We start from the raw sequence: 19,835 nt of genomic DNA on the forward strand, positions 1-19,835 counted from the left end.
CCATGTGCACATCTGTCTGTTATTCAGGTGTGGGCCAGTGAATTCTGCCCTTTCTTTCCTTCTTCCTTTCTTTCTTTCTTTCTTTCTTTCTTTCTTTCTTTCTTTCTTTCTTTCTTTCTTTCTTTCTTGCAACAACCACACGAACAGTCGCTTTTTCAGATACCAGACTTCACCTCACGCAGATATGCGTACATGTACCGAATGGCCAAGAATGACAAAGGAAGGCCTCATGATCCTGCTTTCGTTTGTGTTTTCTTAGTGACGTGTGTCTTCTTGTGACCTTCTCGCTTACCCACCTTCGTTTATGGTGTTACTTTTTTTTACGTAGCTGTGCTATCAAGATTACGACAACCATGCTCGAAGCGAAGAAACAGCTCGCGTGACGTGTATTTGTGAAATGCAGGATTTAGAGAGGGCGCTGCGAAAGCCCGTGCGAGAAAACGCCGATAAAGTGCAACGCATCTGCAAACACTTCACTGTGCTGTATTCCTGTCGCCTCGTACAGTCAATAGCTCTACTCGATTCAGTGCAGGCAGGTTCCGGTTGACCCGCAACGGAGAACTGCTGTGCAGCACCGGAGCCCCAACAAATACGACAGCGACGAACTGTGGTAGAGCAGGGTAATATTATCGACGGCTGATGCTGAAGCTATAGAAAGTTAGCCCGAACCATTTTCAGCATCTGTCATGACGCAAAGAGAATTGGACTGGCTGTGCGATTCACTGATGCGAATTCCCATGACAGCAGTACTGTCCCTGCAGGACGCCAATATCCCTTTGATACCAGACCTGAGGAATGCTACGCAGATAGAGGCTGTCTACTCCATTCGACTTGCCCTGGAAGCTGTCGACGCTCTTCAGAGGCGTAGATTGCTCATTGTCCGGATCCTCCTCAGCCTTGTCGTGCGGCGGCCACTGCGCTCGCGACGGCAGTAATGCGTGAGCAGTGTCCGCAGTCCCGCTGCGGCGGTGACCGCCAGCTTCGTTCTGCCCGAGTGGTCCGAGACCGTTGTGGAATATGCGGGCGGCCATACCAAGTGCATGTGCGATCACCGTTCGCTGCCGTTTCTCTTCGTACATGCCACAACGAGCTGCGAGTCACTGCCGCTGTCCTCTTGGAGCTGCAAAAAAACCCCGAAGAAATACTCGAAGGCCATTTCGACAAACTCGGATTAGCATTTGGCAGTTCCCGTGACCAGAGGCCTGACGTTGGCGCACGTTTTATGAATAACGCCAAGACAGGACGCATCTTTAATATTTCTGACCGAGAAGACCAGACAGTAGACTAGGAACACGAAAAGCCTTCTCGCAAGAGAAGCCGGCCTTCCGGTAAGACACGCTTTTCTTCAAAGTCCTTCCATGTCACTTGAAAAGTATAGTATTCCGTTGAAGCTTAGTAGCATAGCTTGTACGAAGTTCGAAGTGCCATAGCGTTGGGTCCAGTATTACGCAAATGCTTGCCAATGCAAGGACATTGGGCAGAACTTTGTGCTTACAATGGCTGTGATATGTGTGTTGCTATGGAAGCCCAGTCGAATGATGGCTATAACTTTTGCTGTAGCTATGAAACTTAATTTCGCGGATTCCAACCCTTCATGTCATTTTTCGTCGGATACATGCCGTGTAAGTTAATGAAGCGCCTTCGTGGCTTCAAGGACGCGTACCAGCGCTGTCATTTCAAGATAGGACGGACGTTGCTATTTGCAAGCTCTTCGCTAACGTAGCTTTGTAATTTGTTTTGTTTGCAGCTTCAGTAGTGCATAAACTCGTTTTCCTATGTAGCCTTGTAAGTATTCGCCCTGAGTAAATCTTGTACCTTGCCTATGCATCGCTTTTGCTTATTTCCGTCTGTGTTAAACACGTGTACCCACTTGTTGAGCAATTTGCCTTGATTCCAGAAGTAACCCCGGCCAAGCACCTCTTGTAGAATACGGCAGAATATCGAAGAGCCCTGAACAAGCATCGATAATTCAATTAACGATCGCTTGCACCTTTCTGTTCTTTTTTTAGACCATTTCTTTGCAAGTCGTAATGTGACAGGGTCATGCACGTGACGTCATCAGGCCAAGCAACGTCGATTACTCTATATATGGGGTTCATCAGTTCCCATCGTTCTACTGGCATGCTTTCGCTACGCGGTCGCACGCCCCCTATATAATCCACGGAAATGGACCGGCGTTTCCTACTAGCCACCCTGCAGGGGCGTCTGCGTCAGCAGGCGTTTGGTGTGTTGCGACACCACGTACCCGAGCACATGGGGGTCGGACCCTGCCGCGTGTAGCCGTGCGTGGCTTAGCCGAGTCCGGGGAAAAGGGGATCCTGGGGGTTGAGCCAATGCCGGGTGTTTGGACCTTTACGACCCTCGGCGGCGGCAACACACCCCTTTGGCCTCGGCTTCACGTAGACGGCACCCCCGGACTGACCCACCCGGGGGAAATTGGCAGTCGCCTTTTCCTGTCCTCCTCTCCAATCTTCGTCTTTCTCTCTCGTCTTTTTCATCTTTCCTGTCTTCTCATTACTTCTCCTCACTTCCTAGTTTCCCGGCGGCAAGGGTTAACCTTGTGTAGCTAGCCAGCCTTGGTTATGCTGTATTTGGTTATAGCAGTGATGTACGGCTGGCGTTGGCAGGATTTCTCTAGCAGGAACTCCTGTCACGTCCCCCTGTTGGGCTTCCATGGTGGGTGGTCGGCATCGCGGCCGAAAACCCTACTGTACTCATGGAAAACGCTTTTCCTAAACTCCCTGATCGCCCTCACAAACGAGGGCGCATCGAAGATCTCTTTCAGTTTTTCGGACAAGTACAGAATTTTCCTAGATATCATGTGATCCACTCAGAAAACCCAGACAAACTAGTGCGTAACATCTCACCGTTCCTTGTTTCGAAGTCTTTAACTGAAGTTTTTGGAACAGGATATAAGGCGTCGAGAATGACAAGTGGTGATCTTCTCTTGGAGCTCCACGATAAGAAGCAGTACGAGAAACTGCCAAAACTTGTCTCATTTGGCGAGACCCAAATAACAGTAACTCCGCACCGTACCATGAACACCACCCGCGGCGTTGTCTCGGACGATGACATGCTAGAGCTCACTGAAGCTGAACTCTTGGAGGGCTTTAGTGAACAGAACGTCATAAATGTTAAGCGAATTAAGATCAGGCGAGACGGTAAAGAGATAAATGCGAAACACCTGATACTCACTTTCGGTTCAAGTGTCCTCCCCGAGTCCATCGAGGCCGGTTATATCAAACTTCGTGTTAGGCCATGCGTGCCCAATCCTCTCAGATGCTTTAAGTGCCAAAGGTTCGGCCACAGTTCACAGAACTGTCGAGGCTGGCTGACATGTGCCAAGTGTAGTGACACTGAAAATTCCTCCGAAACATGCCAGAAGACTCCACATTGTGTCAACTGTGATGGCGAGCACGCCGCATACTCGCGCGCCTGTTCGTCCTGGAAAAGAGAAAAAGAGATTCTGACAATCAAAGTCAAAGAAAATATATCTTTCAAGGAGGCACGTAGGCGGGTGTGATACCTGTCTAAGAGCAGCTTTGCCGATGTGGCGCGTAAGGGGGCAGCGTCACAACGGCCTCCGGCGGCTGTCCGACCCACAGGCAGTGAGTCGGCAGTTACGCCATCTGGCCCCGCGGCGGTTGCAGCTAGCGCTGCTCCGTCAACCGAGGAGAAGGGACCATCGAACTCAAGGGTGGGTGCAGCCGAGGCTGCCCCAACCTCCGAGGCCCCTTCCAGCGCTGGCAACGGCCAGCGCAGCCCAATCCCTCAGGGAGCCTCATCGACCTCCGGGCTGGTGGGCGCAGGGGTCTTGCCCTCCAAGGCGGGACTCTCTCTGAAAACCTCTCGCTCGCAAGAGCGCTTGTCCGGCGCCTCACACGAGGGAATGGACCTCGTGTGAGGTCCTACACCTGTCCCCAAGGCGCAGCAAACGCCTAAGGAGCGTCGAGAATCGCTCGAACGCTTCAGAAAGAACAAAACACCTATTACAGGGCCTCGAAAGGGCTTTGTAATATAAGGCATCCACTCCGTCTCCGTAAACACAGCACCAATTCACCTTAAACATGGATACACAAATCATCCAATGGAACATCAGAGGTCTCCTTAGAAACCTTGATGATTTGCAAGAACTCACCCACAAACATAATCCAAAAGTGCTGTGTTTACAGGAAACACACTTAAAATCTAAACGCACAAACTTCCTCCGTACGTATCTTACGTTTCGCAAAGATCGCGATGATGCCGTCGCACCATCGGGTGGTGTTGCGATTCTTACTCATAGAAGTATTGCATGTCAACCTTTACAGCTACAAACGCCCCTTGAAGCAGTGGCGGTTCGAGTTGTCCTACTAAACAAACTCATCACCATTTGCTCCCTTTACATACCCCCGCATTACCAACTGAACAAACATGAATTTCACTCCTTGATCGATCAATTGCCAGAACCTTATGCTGTTCTTGGCGATTTGAATGCGCACAGCTCCTTGTGGGGCGACTCTAATATAGATGCGCGAGGTCGCCTTGTTGAACAGTTCCTTTTCTTTTCTAGAGCGTGCCTTCTCAATAAGAAAGGGCCGACATATACTCTCTTGCAAACCGATCTTTTTCGTCAATAGATCTTAGTATAGTCTCCCCGTCTGTACTGCCTGAACTTGAATGGGAAGTTACCGACAACCCTTACGGTAGCGACCACTTCCCTATACTGCTAAGATCATATAAAGAAAACGAATATCCACCATACGCTCCTAGGTGGAAGATTGAGACAGCTGATTGGGAGAAATTTCGATCTCTAACTAGTATCTCATGGGCTGACCTGTCTTCGTTAGGAATTGACGCTGCAGTCGAGTTTTTTACAGCATTCATAATAGATGTCGCATATGAATGCATATCAGAAGTAAAAGGCTTGGCCTGCAAACGGCGTGTCCCATGGTGGAACGACGATTGTAGGATCGCTCGTAAAAAACAGAACAGGGCGTGGGGGTTGCTACGCGCTTCTCCCACTGCAGAAAATCTAGTCAACTTTAAAAAAGTAAAATCCGAAGGCAGGCGAACCCGCCGACAGGCCAGACGAGAAAGTTGGCAGAAGTTTCTATCAAGTATTAACTCGTTCAGAGATGAGGCGAAAGCCTGGAACAGGGTCAATAGGATAAGAGGGCGACAAGCACATGCACTCCCTTTGGTAAGCACAGAAGGCAATACCCTACAAGATCAGGCAGACTCACTTGGGGAGCACTTTGAGAGCGTGTCAAGTGCCAACCATTACTCGCAATCCTTTCTGAAATATAAACAAATAGAAGAATGTAAGCCACTCATGAGAAAATGTCAACAGAATGAACCATACAATTGTCCTTTTAGCATTGCCGGGTTGAGAGCTGCCTTGAGCGCATGCAAGAGCTCTGCCCCGGGATCTGACAGAATCATGTATGAAATGATCAAAAAGTTACATAAAGACACCCAAGTTACACTAGTCACAATTTTCAACACGATTTGGGCTGCGGGATACTTCCCGACTGCATGGAAAGAAGCCATTGTTATCCCGGTTTTGAAACAAGGCAAAGATCCTTCCTCAGTGGCAAGTTATCGCCCGATAGCCATGACAAGTTGCCTTTGTAAGGTATTTGAAAAAATGATCAATTGCAGTCTCGTGCACCTCCTCGAGTCCAGTAAAATTTCAACGTGGTTTTCGTGAAGGGCAATCTACAATCGACCATCTTGTGCGGATCGAAGCGAGCATTCGCGATGCCTTCGTGCACAAGCAATCTTTCTTATGTGTATTTCTGGATATGGAAAAAGCGTACGACACAGCCTGGCGGTACGGAATCCTGCGTGATCTTTCCGCGCTAGGTATCCGCGGGAATATGTTAAATACTATAGGGAGCTACCTAGAGAACCGTACATTTTGAGTGAAAATAGGTCCTGCACTGTCACGTACATTTATACAGGAAACTGGGGTACCCCAGGGTGGCGTACTCAGCTGCATGCCCTTTGTCGTAAAAATGAACACGCTTTGTGCATCCTTACCACCAGCTATTTTCTATTCCGTCTACGTAGACGACATACAAATAGGTTTTAAATCCTGCAACCTCACAGTCTGCGAGAGACAGGTACAGCATGGTTTGAACAAGGTGTCACAGTGGGCAGAGAAGAATGGATTTAAAATCAATCCTCACTAGAGTTCGTGTGTTCTGTTTACAAGAAAGAGAGGCCTGGTCCTGGATCCTTGCTTAGAACTGTCTGGACAGCAGATACCTGTAAACAAGGAACACAAATTTCTAGGTGTCATACTTGACTATAGACTCACTTTCGTCCCCCACATTAAACACCTTAAACAAAAATGTCTGGAAACAATGAATCTAATGAAACTTCTATCCCAGACTACGTGGGGTAGTGACAGGAAGTGTCTAATGAATATCTATAAGAGCCTAATTCGATCACGACTAGACTATGGTGCCGTGATCTATCATTCTGCAGCCCTGAGCGCGCTAAAGATGCTAGATCCGACCCACCATCTAGGAATCCGTCTGGCCACTGGCGCTTTCAGAACGAGTCCCATACAAACTTTATATGCAGAATCGAATGAGTGGTCACTTCATATCCAGAGAACATACATCAGCCAAACATATTTTTTGAAAGTCCACTCTAATCCTCAACATCCGTTTTATAATACCGTTAACGAGATGACATACGCTACACTCTTTCGCAATCGTCCCTCCGTAATACAGCCTTTTTCGCTGCGTGTGAGGGAGCTTAGTGAAGAAATGCATGTTCCACTCCTCGAGCTTCGCCTAATGCATCCAGCCAAGCTGCTACCTCCTTGGGAGTGGCAGCTGATACAATGCGACGCATCTTTCGTTCAAGTCACAAAGCACGCTTCAGATATTGAAATCCAAATGCATTTCCGGGAACTTCAACACAAACACTCCTGCATGGAGTTCTACACAGACGCATCGAAGTCACACGACGGGGTGTCCTATGCAGCCGTCGGTCCATCCTACTCGGAATCCGACGTACTGTATCCGGAAACTAGTATCTTCACGGCTGAGGCCTACGCAATATTGTCGACCGTGAAGCATATTAGGAAATCAAAACTTAAAAAATCAGTCATATATACTGACTCCCTAAGTATTGTGAAGGCTTTGATATCGTTCTGTAAGCACGAAAATCCTGTCATAATCGAACTTTATTCCGTGTTATGCAAAGCATATGTATCTAACCAGCATGTGATTATATGCTGGGTGCCAGGTCATAGGGCCATCGAAGGTAATGTTCTGGCGGACCAGATGGCCACGTCAGCTGCATGGCATTCTGCTAATCCCACCACTGCAGTTCCTGTCACAGATCTGAAGCCCTTTCTACGGAGGAAACTACGCAACCGCTGGCAACGCCTGTGGGACGCGGAAACAAATAATAAGATCCACGTGATAAAGCCACGGTTAGGATTCTGGCCTTCCGTAACAAAATCACGCCGAACAGATGTCCTATTCTGTCGTCTCAGAATAGGACACACATTTGGCACGCATAACTATTTACTCACTGAAAATGATCCTCCAACCTGCGGTAGATGCGGGGAGAGGCTGACCGTCCTCCACGTCCTCCTGGAGTGTCGGAAAGCCGAATATGAAAGAAAGAAACATTTTCCCTTAGCATACCGGCAGCGCATCCCCCTTCATCCCGTTATGTTACTCGGCCCAGAACCTTTATTTGACACCAACGCAGTCCTAAGTTTTCTGAAAGATGTTGTCTTGCATGTTTTTAGCCCACATGTTCGTAGCGGGTCCTCCCTTCAGAGGATGCCACTGCGATAGCTTTTTCGTATCGCACATACCTCTAGGCCCTTGAGTTTCAAGGGCCCTGGCGAGGCAGCAGTGCTCAAAGTTATTTTAACATCCTATATTTTTCTACTTTGCATCATTCTTCTACGATGGATTTTAATGTTCATAGCATTCGCCATTTGTCATCGCTATAATTTTATAACAAGTTCATTTTACGCACTTTACAGCGAATATTTTTAGGCCACTTTACAGCCAAGTCACATCTTCCATATTACATCGTCAACATTACCACTTGTCATGGCACTCTTTGGCCAAACCTGACCGTTGCGCCACAAAAAAACACATATCATCATCATCATTCCTACTAGCCAGGCAGTGGTTAGCGAAGCCTTCTATGTCATGCCAGTGACGCCCGAAGGACGGAACATTTTTTTTCTGTATTCACTCTTTTCACGGCGATCCCGTAGGTGCCGCAATCCTTGATCGCCTGGTACCTCGTCCATTGCTTTCCTCGGCTACATGCGTTGCCTCCAAGTTTAGAATGGCCCCGCAGGGGCGTCTGCGTCAGCAGGCGTTTGGTGTGTTGCGACACCACGTACCCGAGCACACGAGGGTTGGACCCTCCCGCGTGTCGCCGTGCGCGGCTTAGCCGTGTCTGGGGAAAGGGGGATCCTGGAGGTTGAGCCGATGCCGGGTGTTTGGACCTTTAAGGCCCCCCGGCGGAGGCAACACGCCTCTTTGGCCTCTGCTTCACATAGACGGCACCTCCAGGCTGACCCACCTGGAGGAAATCGGCAGTCACCTTTTCCTGTCCTTCTCTTCAATCTTCGTCTTTCTCTCTCACTTTCAATCTTTCCTGTCTTCTCTTCGCTTCTTCTTACTTCCATACTTCCAGGTGGCGAGGGTTAACCTGGTGTAGCTATCCAACCTTGGGTATCGTATATTAGGTTATAGTGACTATGTACAGCTGGCGCCTTCGTAGCTTTTGGGCTTCGCAGCGTCCCCTTGTTGGGCTCGGTGGTGGGCGGCTGGCATAGCTACCGAAGTGATATTTATTTTGATGGCTTTTTCATCATTCCCCCGACTCCCTGATCGCCCTCTTTCCAAGAGAGGGCGCACCGATGACTCGCTGAAACTTTTTGGCCAGACCAAAGAAATTTATCCAAAGTACCATGTCCTAAGTTGTGGAAACCCTGATAAAACAGCAAGAACCCTATCACCATTTGTTGTCGCAAAGTCTCTTACTGAGAAACTAGGTCCCGGCTACAAGGTCACGAAAATGGCCAGAGGTGATCTGTTGCTCGAAGTTAGTGACAAGAAACAGTACGAGAATCTATCTGGACTTGTTGAAATTAATAGTACCCCTGTCTCGATAAATCCGCATCGTTCATTGAACAGCACACGCGGAGTCGTATCTGAACAAGATCTCCTTGATTTGAGTGAAACTGAGCTGCTTGAAGGCTGGAAGGAACAGCACGTGACAAATGTCCAAAGGATAAAGATCAGGCGGGATGACAAATAGATCCCCACTAAACACCTAATTTTGACATTCTGCAGAAGCACTTTACCAGAGTATATTGAAACAGGCTATATGAAAATAAAACTAAGACCGTACATTCCGAACCCGCGCAGCTGCTTTAAGTGCCAGCGATTTGGTCACGGCTCTCAGAGCTGCCGGGGCCGTACCACATGTGCAAAGTGCGCTTCAAACGAACACCCTGCCGATAATTGTACCAAGGCACACCTCTGCGCAAACTGCGAGGGTGACCACCCTGCATACTCTCGGTCTTGTACTTCTTGGAAGAAGGAAAAGAAAATCATCACATTAAAGATCAAGGAGAACATTTCTTTTCAAGAAGCATGAAATCGTATTTCTTTTCTCCATACCGCAGGGTATGCTGGTGCGGCGCGTAGGGGGGCAGCACCGCAGCAGACTGGGGCATCAGCCCGGCACACAAAGAGTGTGGCCACGGCAGTGTCCTCAGCCCCCCAGGCGACAGTAGCGAGCGCTGCTGCGCCGTCTCTAAAGGAGGGCCCATCGACCTCTGGGTTAGTGGCCTCCAAGGCTCTGCTTTTCGAGGCAAGGCCTACCCTGAAAACACCCCGCTCTAGTGAGCGGAAGTCCAGCGGCTCCCAGGAGTCGATGGTCACAACCCCGAGCCAGAAGGCGCATCCAGCGCCTCGGGAGCAGCGCGAGTCTCGCGACCGCTCCAAAAAAGACAGAACCCGTACCATAATCACGGGGCCTGAAACGGCTCCGTAAGTCATCTCTCTAACTTAACTCCTCTTGACACACAGCATAAAAACACGAACAATATGGCTACACAAATAATACACTGGAACGTTAGAGGTCTTATCCGCAACCTCGATGACATTAAAGAACTCTTATACAAACATAACCCAAAAGTGCTGTGTGTTCAGGAGACACATCTTAAATGCACACAAACAAACTTCCTTTGTCAGTACGCCATCTACCGTAAAGACCGCAACGAGGCGAATACCTCGTCCGGCGGTGTTGCAATAATTGTAGACAAGTCCGTAGCCTGTCACCAGGTCGCCCTTCAGACGCCCCTTGAGGCAGTGTCAATTCGGACAATTCTTTTTAATAAATTGATCACTGTATGTTGCTTATACATACCCCCCAATTTTCATCTGGAAAAAAGTGATTTTTATAGCCTAATCGATCAGCTTCCGGACCCTTACCTACTCGCAGGCGATTTTAATGCACACCACACCATGTGGGGAGACTCTCGATGTGACGCGAGAGGCCGTTTCATTGAAAATTTTCTTGTGAACTCCGGTGCATGCCTCTTCAACAAGAAGGAGCCAACTTATTATAATATCCATAACAATTCATATTCATCAATAGACCTGTCTATTGGCTCGGCTTCAATTTTCCCGGACTTCCAATGGCATGTAATAAAAAATCCATATGGAAGTGACCATTTTCCTGTAATGTTAAATTCAATGCCTCAGCATGAAAGCCCCCTATATACACCCCGGTGGAAACTAGCCTCCGCCGAATGGAATGATTTTAAGGAAGCAACTTACTTATCCCGAGATTTTATCACTGATTTTAACATAGACAATGCTGTAGCATATTTTACTTCTTTTATATTGGACGCAGCTGAAAAGTTCATCCCCCAAACACAAGGTCTCTCTTGTAAAAGACGGGTACCCTGGTGGAATGAAGAGTGCAGACTGGCACGAAAGAAACAAAACAAAGCGTGGGGTTTGCTGCGTCGCTCCCCGACTGCAGAAAATCTTATTGAATTTAAACTGGCAAAGTCACAAGGGAGGCGCACGCGGAGACAGGCAAGGAGAGCTAGCTGGGAGAGGTTTCTCTCGGGCATCACATCCTACACTCAAGAATCTAAAGTTTGGAATGGTGTAAGAAAGATAAAGGGGCAACAAATCCACCCTCTGCCCTTAGTGGACGACCAAGGGACTACCTTGGAGGACCAGGCGAACGCTCTGGGCGAACACTTCGAACATGTATCAAGCTCCACACATTACACAAAATCATTCCTCAAGTATAAACACTTAGCTGAACTTAAGACACTTGATCGTAAATGCCGTCCGGATGAACCTTATAACCGTCCTTTTAACATTGCCGAGCTTAAAGCTGCATTGAGCACATGTAGAAGCTCTGCTCCGGGAGCTGATAGAATCATCTATGACATGATTAAGAACTTACACGAAGACACACAAATGACACTTCTGGCACTTTTCAACTCTATCTGGGCTGCCGGATACCTCCCATCCTCATGGAAGGAGGCTATTGTTATTCCCGTCTTGAAGCTGGACAAAGACCCTTCCTTGGCGGCAAGTTATCGCCCGATAGCTCTTACAAGTTGTCTTTGTAAGCTATTCGAAAAAATGATTAATCGTAGGCTAATACATTTCCTTGAACTGCACAATATGCTTGATCCTTATCAGTGTGGCTTCAGAGAAGGGCGGTCCACGACTGATCATCTTGTACGCATTGAAGCAAATATCCGCGATGCATTTGTACATAAACAGTACTTCTTATCGATATTCCTCGATATGGAGAAGGCGTACGACACGACGTGGCGATACGGGATCTTACGAGACTTGTCGGAGATGGGCATCCGTGGAAATATGCTAAACATAATAGAAAGCTATCTGTCGAAACGTACCTTCCGCGTGAAAATCGGCAATGTATTGTCGCGAGCTTTTATACAAGAAAATGGTGTACCTCAAGGAGGTGTGCTTAGCTGCACACTCTTTATCGTGAAAATGAACACCCTCCGTGCTTCATTACCGCCAGCCATTCTTTATTCTGTTTAGGTAGATGATATACAAATAGGTTTCAAATCCTGCAACCTTGCAGTGTGTGAGAGGCAAGTACAACAGGGCTTGAACAAAGTATCTAAATGGGCAGACGAAAACAGATTTAAGGTGAACCCGAACAAAAGTTCTTGTGTGCTTTTCACAAGAAAGAGAGGCCTCGTTGCAGATCCTGATATCCAAATGTATGGCCAGCAAATCAATGAGAACAAAGAGCACAAGTTCCTAGGTGTCATACTTGACTCTAAACTAACATTTATTCAACACATAAAATACCTCAAGGTAAAATGCTTAAAAACAATGAACTTACTGAAAATTTTATCCCATACAGCATGGGGCAGCGACAGAAAATGTTTGATGAATCTTCACAAAAGCCTCATTCGATCACGATTGGACTACGGTGCCGTGATTTATCATTCTGCAGCCCCGAGCGCGCTAAAGATGCTAGATCCGGTTCACCATTTAGGAATTAGACTGGCCACTGGCGCTTTCAGAACAAGTCCCATTGAAAGTTTGTATGTCGAATCAAATGAGTGGTCACTCCATCTCCAGAGAACATACATCAGCCAAACATATTTCCTGAAAGTCCACTCTAATCCTGAACATCCGTGCTTTATTACCCTTAACGATATGACATATGACACACTCTTCCGTAATCGTCCCTCTGTAAGACGGCCCTTCTCACTTCGTGTGAGGGAGCTTAGTGTTGAAATGGATGTCCCAATCCTCAAACATCGCCTAATGCATCCAGCCAAGCTGCTACCTCCTTGGGAGTGGCATATGATACAATGCGATACGTCTTTCATACAAGTTACAAAACACGCTCCAGAGATTGAAATACAAATGCATTTCCGGGAACTCCAATACAAACACTCCTGCTCGGAGTTCTACACAGACGCATCGAAGTCACGCGAGGGGGTGTCCTATGCAGCCATCGGCCCATCCTTTTCGGAATCCGGTGTACTGCATCCGGAAGCAAGCATCTTTACGGCTGAGGCCTACGCACTATTGTCGGCTGTAAAGCATATAAGGAGAACAAAACTCAAAAAATCTGTTATATATACGGATTCCCTAAGCGCTGTGAAGGCTTTGATGTCATTTTGTAAGCACAAAAATCCAGTAATCAATGAACTATATTCCGTCCTATGTAAATCATATATCTGTAACCAGCATGTCATCATGCTGTTTTTCACTTCTGTATGTATTATATCTTTGCAATTATGTCAAGTAATTAGTTTAAATTTACTTCTCTTGTTTGTATTCTCAGCATCCACTCCTGCATGGGCCCGAGAAGGGCCTGCAGTATCTGTAAATAAATAAATAAATAAAAATCATATGCTGGGTGCCGGGTCATAGGGGCATCGAAAGTAACGTTCTGGCGGACCAGATGGCCACATCAATTGCGTCGTATTCTGCTCATCCTACTGCTCCAGTCCCTGTCACAGACCTGAGGCCCTTCTTGCGCAGGAAAGTGCGAAACTACTGGCAACGATTGTGGGACAGGGAAACAAATAATAAGCTGCACGTAATAAAGCCACAATTAGGGTTCTGGCCTTCTGCAATAAAATCACGGCGGACAGATGTCCTATTCTGTCGTCTTAGAATAGGACACACATTTGGCACCCATAACTTTTTACTCACCGGAAATGACCCTCCTACATGTGGCAGATGCGGGGAGAGGCTGACCGTGCTCCACGTTCTCCTGGAGTGTCGGAAAGCCGAATCTGAGAGAAGGAGACATTTTTCCTTAGCATACCGTCAACACATTCCTCTTCATCCTGTAATGTTTCTCGGTCCAGAACCGCTTTTTAATACAAACACTGTCTTAGGTTTCCTCAGAGATGTTGTCCTACACGTTATTAGTCCCACACATTCGTAGCGCTTCCTCTCTTGAGAGGATGCCGCTGTGAAAGTCATACTTTATAGCACATGCCTCCAGGCCCTTGTGTTTCAAGGGCTCTGGCGAGGCAGTAGTGCTCCAGGTAATTTTACCATCTTACAGATCTTTTATAATGCATCATTTCCTCACGATGGACTTTATTTCTCATAGAACATTTCATTGTCATCGACATAATCTTATAACACATAGATTTTACGCACTCTAGAGCGACTATTTTTAAGGCCCCTTTACAGCCACCTCACACCAAGATCATTGAACTCATAACTACATTGCAAATTCATCAACACTGGCTTGGCGCTCTTTGGCCATACCTGGCCCTTGCGCCAATAAAAACTAAACATTCATTCAAGTTTAGAATGGATGTGCATGACGCCGGTGCGGATCAGTAAAGTTCTGTTTCGGCGGATGTCATAGAAAGCGAGTAGGTGAACGAAGTTTTCGCTACAGCTTAAGCGTATATGTTCGCCCTTCCGAAGCTCAGTATGCCTCGTCCAAAACGCGCAAGCACAGCTTAGGATCCTGCCTAGAATTGTATTCCAAGCTTTCCAAACTTTTCACTTGGGAATTAGATCAGGGTCAGTCGGGTTTGGTCTTGACCATTTACTTGGCTGTAAATTGTCATGTTTCTAATTCAGTAAGGTTCCTCATTGTGGACACTGAATATTTTTCAGCCTAATCGCTCACGGGTGGATTCAGTTGCGATAAATTTGTACTTGTTGCGCACAAGTCGGGTGGCAACGCAGATATTCTGTGCTTTTTTATACTTTTTTTGAAAAATCTGGTATGGCTAGGAAACAGCTTACTCTGTGGACCATCACGTTCAGCGCTGAGCATCAGTCGCTTGCCGGCGTATAGTTTACGTCGCCGACGCTTCGGTGCGTTGATTCAAGTGTGCGCCCCCCCCCCCCCCCCGCCTTCCTCTTTTTTTTTATTCGTTGGCGATACAGCGGACGTAAATTTCCATGAGTTGCGGTGGATGTCTGTAGATAATGTGCAATTAGCTTACTCTGCCACGAGGCAGCGCTACCAGGTTTATCTAGGTTTATCGAGCGGGACTCGCTCTTCCCGTCGTTCCATGGAGGTGTTTTTGCGAGGCTAGTAATACTTCCCTTGTATACGAGTTCATTGTGTTCTCCTCTAGAAAACCATATAGCGCACAGAGGCGGCCACACAGTCTGCAAGAAAGAGCGGTCCATGCACCTGGTCGCACAGATTTATTCCAGTTTTTAATATGCAAGTCACTATTTCTGCTGCCAACTATACTACACAGGTATGTACCGCTCCAAATTTAGCGGGTGGGATGAAGCGCAGTGCGTTCACCAACACACATTTGAGTTTGTCAGCTGACCGTATTGGGGAATGATGTGAAAAAACATAGTCAAGCATAGACGACGTACACTTGCACCGTTTTATCTTGACGAACATACTGGAATTCACGTCCGGTGCTTCGAATTTTGATCACTACTGAAATCCCCAATAGTAGCGGAAGGATAAACTATCTTCGTTGTCTTTCGCCTGCCAAGATATTGAATCCGATATGCCCTTTGTACCTAAGTCGTTTTTCCCCAGCTGTCTAATAACCACGTCACTTATAGTGCAATTGCCACCGCGGTCGCAGATAACAGCCAATTCATATATGACACGGCTTTGCAGAAATGGTGGTGCCCTCTCACAAGCTCTATGTTCAGAAAAACTTTAGGAAACTGATAATAGTTCCGGGAACTTTACGTTTCTTAATAATGAGGCAGTTTTATTACTACAGTGGCGAAGGCGCCGTTATCGAGCATAAGATAGGTAGGTTGCTGGCCAAAAGCACAAACACATCGCATGTTTTCTTTGTTTTCTTTTTCGGAGAATAACGCCGTCTCAATCTGAAAGCTACATTTGACATTTTTAGTACGAGTGCTTCAAGCGGGTTTTTCGTACACGGAATACCATCGCCACCCAACAGTCTGAAATAGACTTAACGCTGTTCATCAACGGCTTGTTGCTCAGTGCAGTACTTTTTCTAGCTTGTATTTGTATGCACTGTACCCGATAGCTATCCGCGCATCGCGTAAGGCACGCGCCATTAAAGTGCGTGCTGTTATTGTCATAGCTCGGCCACGTTATAAACGAGCTAGCTTCCCGTCCCTGGGATAATATTGCGTCCTGCACGTAGTCCTATGTTATTTGTTCTTCAGAATTGTTCTTTCATCGCAAAAAAATGCAGATATGACGAGTACCAAGCCAGCAACATCATATTGAAGCTTCTGATGTGTCCCTAATATTGACGCGTGTACTTGTTTGTCTTTATGGGGCGACACGCTTCACCGCCTAACAATTGCTATCGCACAGAGCAGGACGCGCCTGAATGTATCGGAAGTTTCTAGAATGTTATCGGTGCTTCCATCCGCTGTCTGTGACCCCACCTTGTGTAATCTTATAGCGTGTGTGCGCCACACAAATGTAGAACTTCGTGGAAAGCACGCGGGTCCCAGCGATTACTCTGGAACATTCGACGACTGATGTATAAAAGCCGACGCGCTTGACCCGCTGATCAGATTTTCGACGATCGCTGACTGTCGCTGTTCTTTAGGTGTAGCCTGTTTTTGATGGCACAAGTTCGCCCAATAAAACGCTTGTTTCATCAGTCACAGTTTTGGTGCCTGCCTCACCGTCACTACTACGTGACAATATACCTCCACCCATTACAAATTGGCTACTAGCAAACAAATTAGGAAGGGACGTAACTACCTTCAACACACTGATTGAATGGAATTTCTAAACTGGCTTCAGAAGCACCAAAAAACGCCGTTCCGAACTACTTAAAGACCCGTTAAACACGTGGTATGCCTTATTTGCGTAGGTCTTATTAAAGCTTCGTTCATATCAGTAGGGACGCACTGTATGTACTTGCCCTTGTGTAGTCTGTTTAGAATATATAAAGATTTCCTTGGCAGCCCATAGTTAATTTGACCCTCTGTTAATTTGGCAAGGCTCGCACTTGAAAGAACACTGCTGCAGAGATTGAAACGCGATACTCGGACAGCATTGCAGGCTGCCCATTTTGCCCCATCCGTGAGCGATTGATTGTATGCAGTGGTAGTGTGTTACGAAGACTCGCTCTCGATTGGTGCAAAAATGCATCAGCTCGGTATGCCCGACGCCCGCTGGCGGTGCAGGAACCCCCTGAAATGATCTACATTGAATATGGCGTTTCAATCGCGGAGTTTGAATGTTTCTGAATGCAAGGTAGTTGGTACAGTATCACGGGTGAGACCAGCGCAATATAAGCACGGACAAGGGAGGAACACAGCACGAGCGCTGACTGCCAAATAATAGCGTGTATTATGTGCACACACCAATCCACCTATGGAAAGAAGTTAGGCAGATCCCACACACTGTTGGAATGGATGTACGCGAAGTTTTCCGTGCTTAATGCTTCGACGATAATTAGCGGTGATATTGACGGCTAAAGCTTAATTTCTTCAACGCTTAGGCTAACACGAGTGGTGAGTTGATGTTAAACGTTACCTTGCGTGCACCAATGCTGTTTCTCTGCACACATAAAAGACACAGGGAGAGATGTTTGTTGTGGCGTGGTTGTGCGCCGTATGTTACAACCACTGAGTGGGTTGAGCGTTGTCACTTGCTCACATGGCGCATCGCATTGTGGCAGAAGTATTGAACTGAATTGGATTATGGCGCGGTGCTTGCCAAAACCACGATCCCATCATGAGGCAAGCTGTAGTGGCGGACTCCGGAATAATTTTGACACCGTGATGTTTTTCAACGTGCCCCAATAAGTGCGCGTGCCTTTTCTATTTCAGCCTCGTCGACAGGCGGCTGCCGCGACAGGGATCAAATTCGCGGCCTCTAACAATACCACAGCCGTAAAGCCAACGCGGCGGGCACAGAATGTTGGTTTGACGTCCTACCGCTTCCGTAGTGTCTCCAGGACCCTGGGGTGCGCTTCAATTATTGCGGCTCTGCATCTGCACGACTAGCGTAAGTTGTCGCTTCAGACATTTGCATGGCGCTTATTTTGAGGAATAGCAACAACGTACTGTGCCGTACCTTGAACTTAAGCTTATCCTGTTTCCCCGCAACCGCTGTTATACTAGTAGCCGGCTTTCCTTGCCTTCTCAAGTTGCCTCCCCCTCACTTATATGGGAACTTCCTCTACTCCTTTCTGTAGTTCTACCTGCGTCCACTCTGGCCTCGCAAGTTATAAAAAGGGTAGCGCTGCATTCTTTGCACTGCTTCCGAGCGAGTCACGGACAATTACCGTTGTCAAGCGGCTAATGTGGCGACGGCCAGGGAGCTCCAGAGGGCATTGTGCATATTCGACGCGGTGGGATGAAAATGAGTTTCTCCTGTCATTTTACTGTTGTACTAGCACTTGTCATGTATATGCACTCTATGAACTCCCCCCCCCCCTGAGGCGGTGAACACGACAGCAGCCGTAGTGGAAAAGTCCAACGAAGAGGCAAAAACAGCTTGGCTTTAAAAAAGGTGGGTGGCGGGGGTTGCAAATTTGTAATATATCCGCACATGCCTGAAGTCGTGAAAAGTGGTCTTGAAATGATAAAACCAGATTAGTGGCGAAGATACATGAACTCTTTGTCTAGTAAACTCAGGTAGTTCACAATCAGCGCTCATCCTGTGTTCCTCCCTTGCCCGTATTTATTCAGCGCTGTTTTCACCCATCGGTTGCTGAGCACCTTACATTAATTCTTAGTGTTTCTTGTGTGATATTTCCAAAATTTCGTAATCTCGCATTCTGGCCGTGCTTTCTATCCCTAGGACGGTTCCAGTAGCAAGCGAACCGAGCTGCGGACTTTGGACCACTTCCATCTGCCAAGACTGCCACAAGGTCCTTTACGAAGGCCCCAACAAAACAGAGAACTCCTTCGCTTGTCGAAGCGGCAAAGTGATAGGTACAAAGAACGTGTGTACTGCATGTGTGAAAGGTGCCGGAAAAGGGGACACAGTGTTGCGAAGCGAACTGAGCACTGCGAATTTTTGACGAAACAAGGGTGAACTCCACGAACGCAGCGTCGTTCGAAGCGGGAGCCCTTCAATCCAATTGCCCTGGACCCAATGATGAGCGCAGGTACCGAATCCGCTTGACGCGGCCCCAAAAATGTGCTGTGAATATTGACGACCGCACATTCCTTCACCAATTTTAAAGCGTGAATGCCCTTTGCACCCACGTTTTTTTACGTCCGGCAGCATGATTGACTAGAGTATCCAAATTACTGCCATTTTATGAAAAAGCACGATGATGTGAAGGCTATGAGCTACTCTATTCAAACCAAAGAGCGCTCACTGCAAAAGTGACCTTTCTAGTCCACAAAAATATTATTCAGTGGGTTGAGGTTCGTGCTTTTCAGCTTTCTGCTCAGTGTTATGTTTCTGACGTGTTTCTTCTGAAATAAATTTGATGAATTTATCTGTATATTGCTGTAGTTACATTTCATAAATTTTGAGTTTTCATTGTTCCCTCTGTCTGTTTGGATGTTTTGGCCACAAACTCTTTGATGTCACGTCCGTGATGCAACGTAAAGTGCTCGCCAAGTCCCCATTGCCCCCTTCCCAAACAGCGCGTTTGTGCTGCATGCTTTCGCGGGATTGAATCCCGGCCACGTCGGCCGCATTTCGATGGGGGCGAAATGCGAAAACACCCGTGTACTTAGATTTGGGAGCACGTTAAAGAACCCCAGGTGGTCGACATTTCCGGAGTCCTCCACTACTGCGTGCCTCATAGTCAGAAAGTGGTTTTGGCACGTGAAACCCGATAATTAAATTGAATTAGTGATGTATGCCTGGAAAAAATGTGACGTTCTCGCTTTCCCGCAAAAGCT

General features: G+C 47.2%; 1 long non-coding RNA gene across 1 annotated transcript; it reads left to right on the forward strand.

Annotated features, from left to right (window-relative positions):
* Nucleotides 1–427: 427 nt before the first annotated feature.
* LOC139050511 (uncharacterized) lies at nt 428–19,429 on the forward strand. Its single transcript, XR_011508911.1, has 3 exons — nt 428–1,328; nt 17,799–17,976; nt 18,775–19,429. It is a non-coding gene; the product is annotated as an uncharacterized lncRNA (long non-coding RNA).
* Nucleotides 19,430–19,835: the final 406 nt, after the last annotated feature.

The sequence above is a fragment of the Dermacentor albipictus genome, chromosome 10, assembly GCF_038994185.2.
Source record: "Dermacentor albipictus isolate Rhodes 1998 colony chromosome 10, USDA_Dalb.pri_finalv2, whole genome shotgun sequence".
NCBI lineage: Eukaryota > Metazoa > Arthropoda > Arachnida > Ixodida > Ixodidae > Dermacentor > Dermacentor albipictus.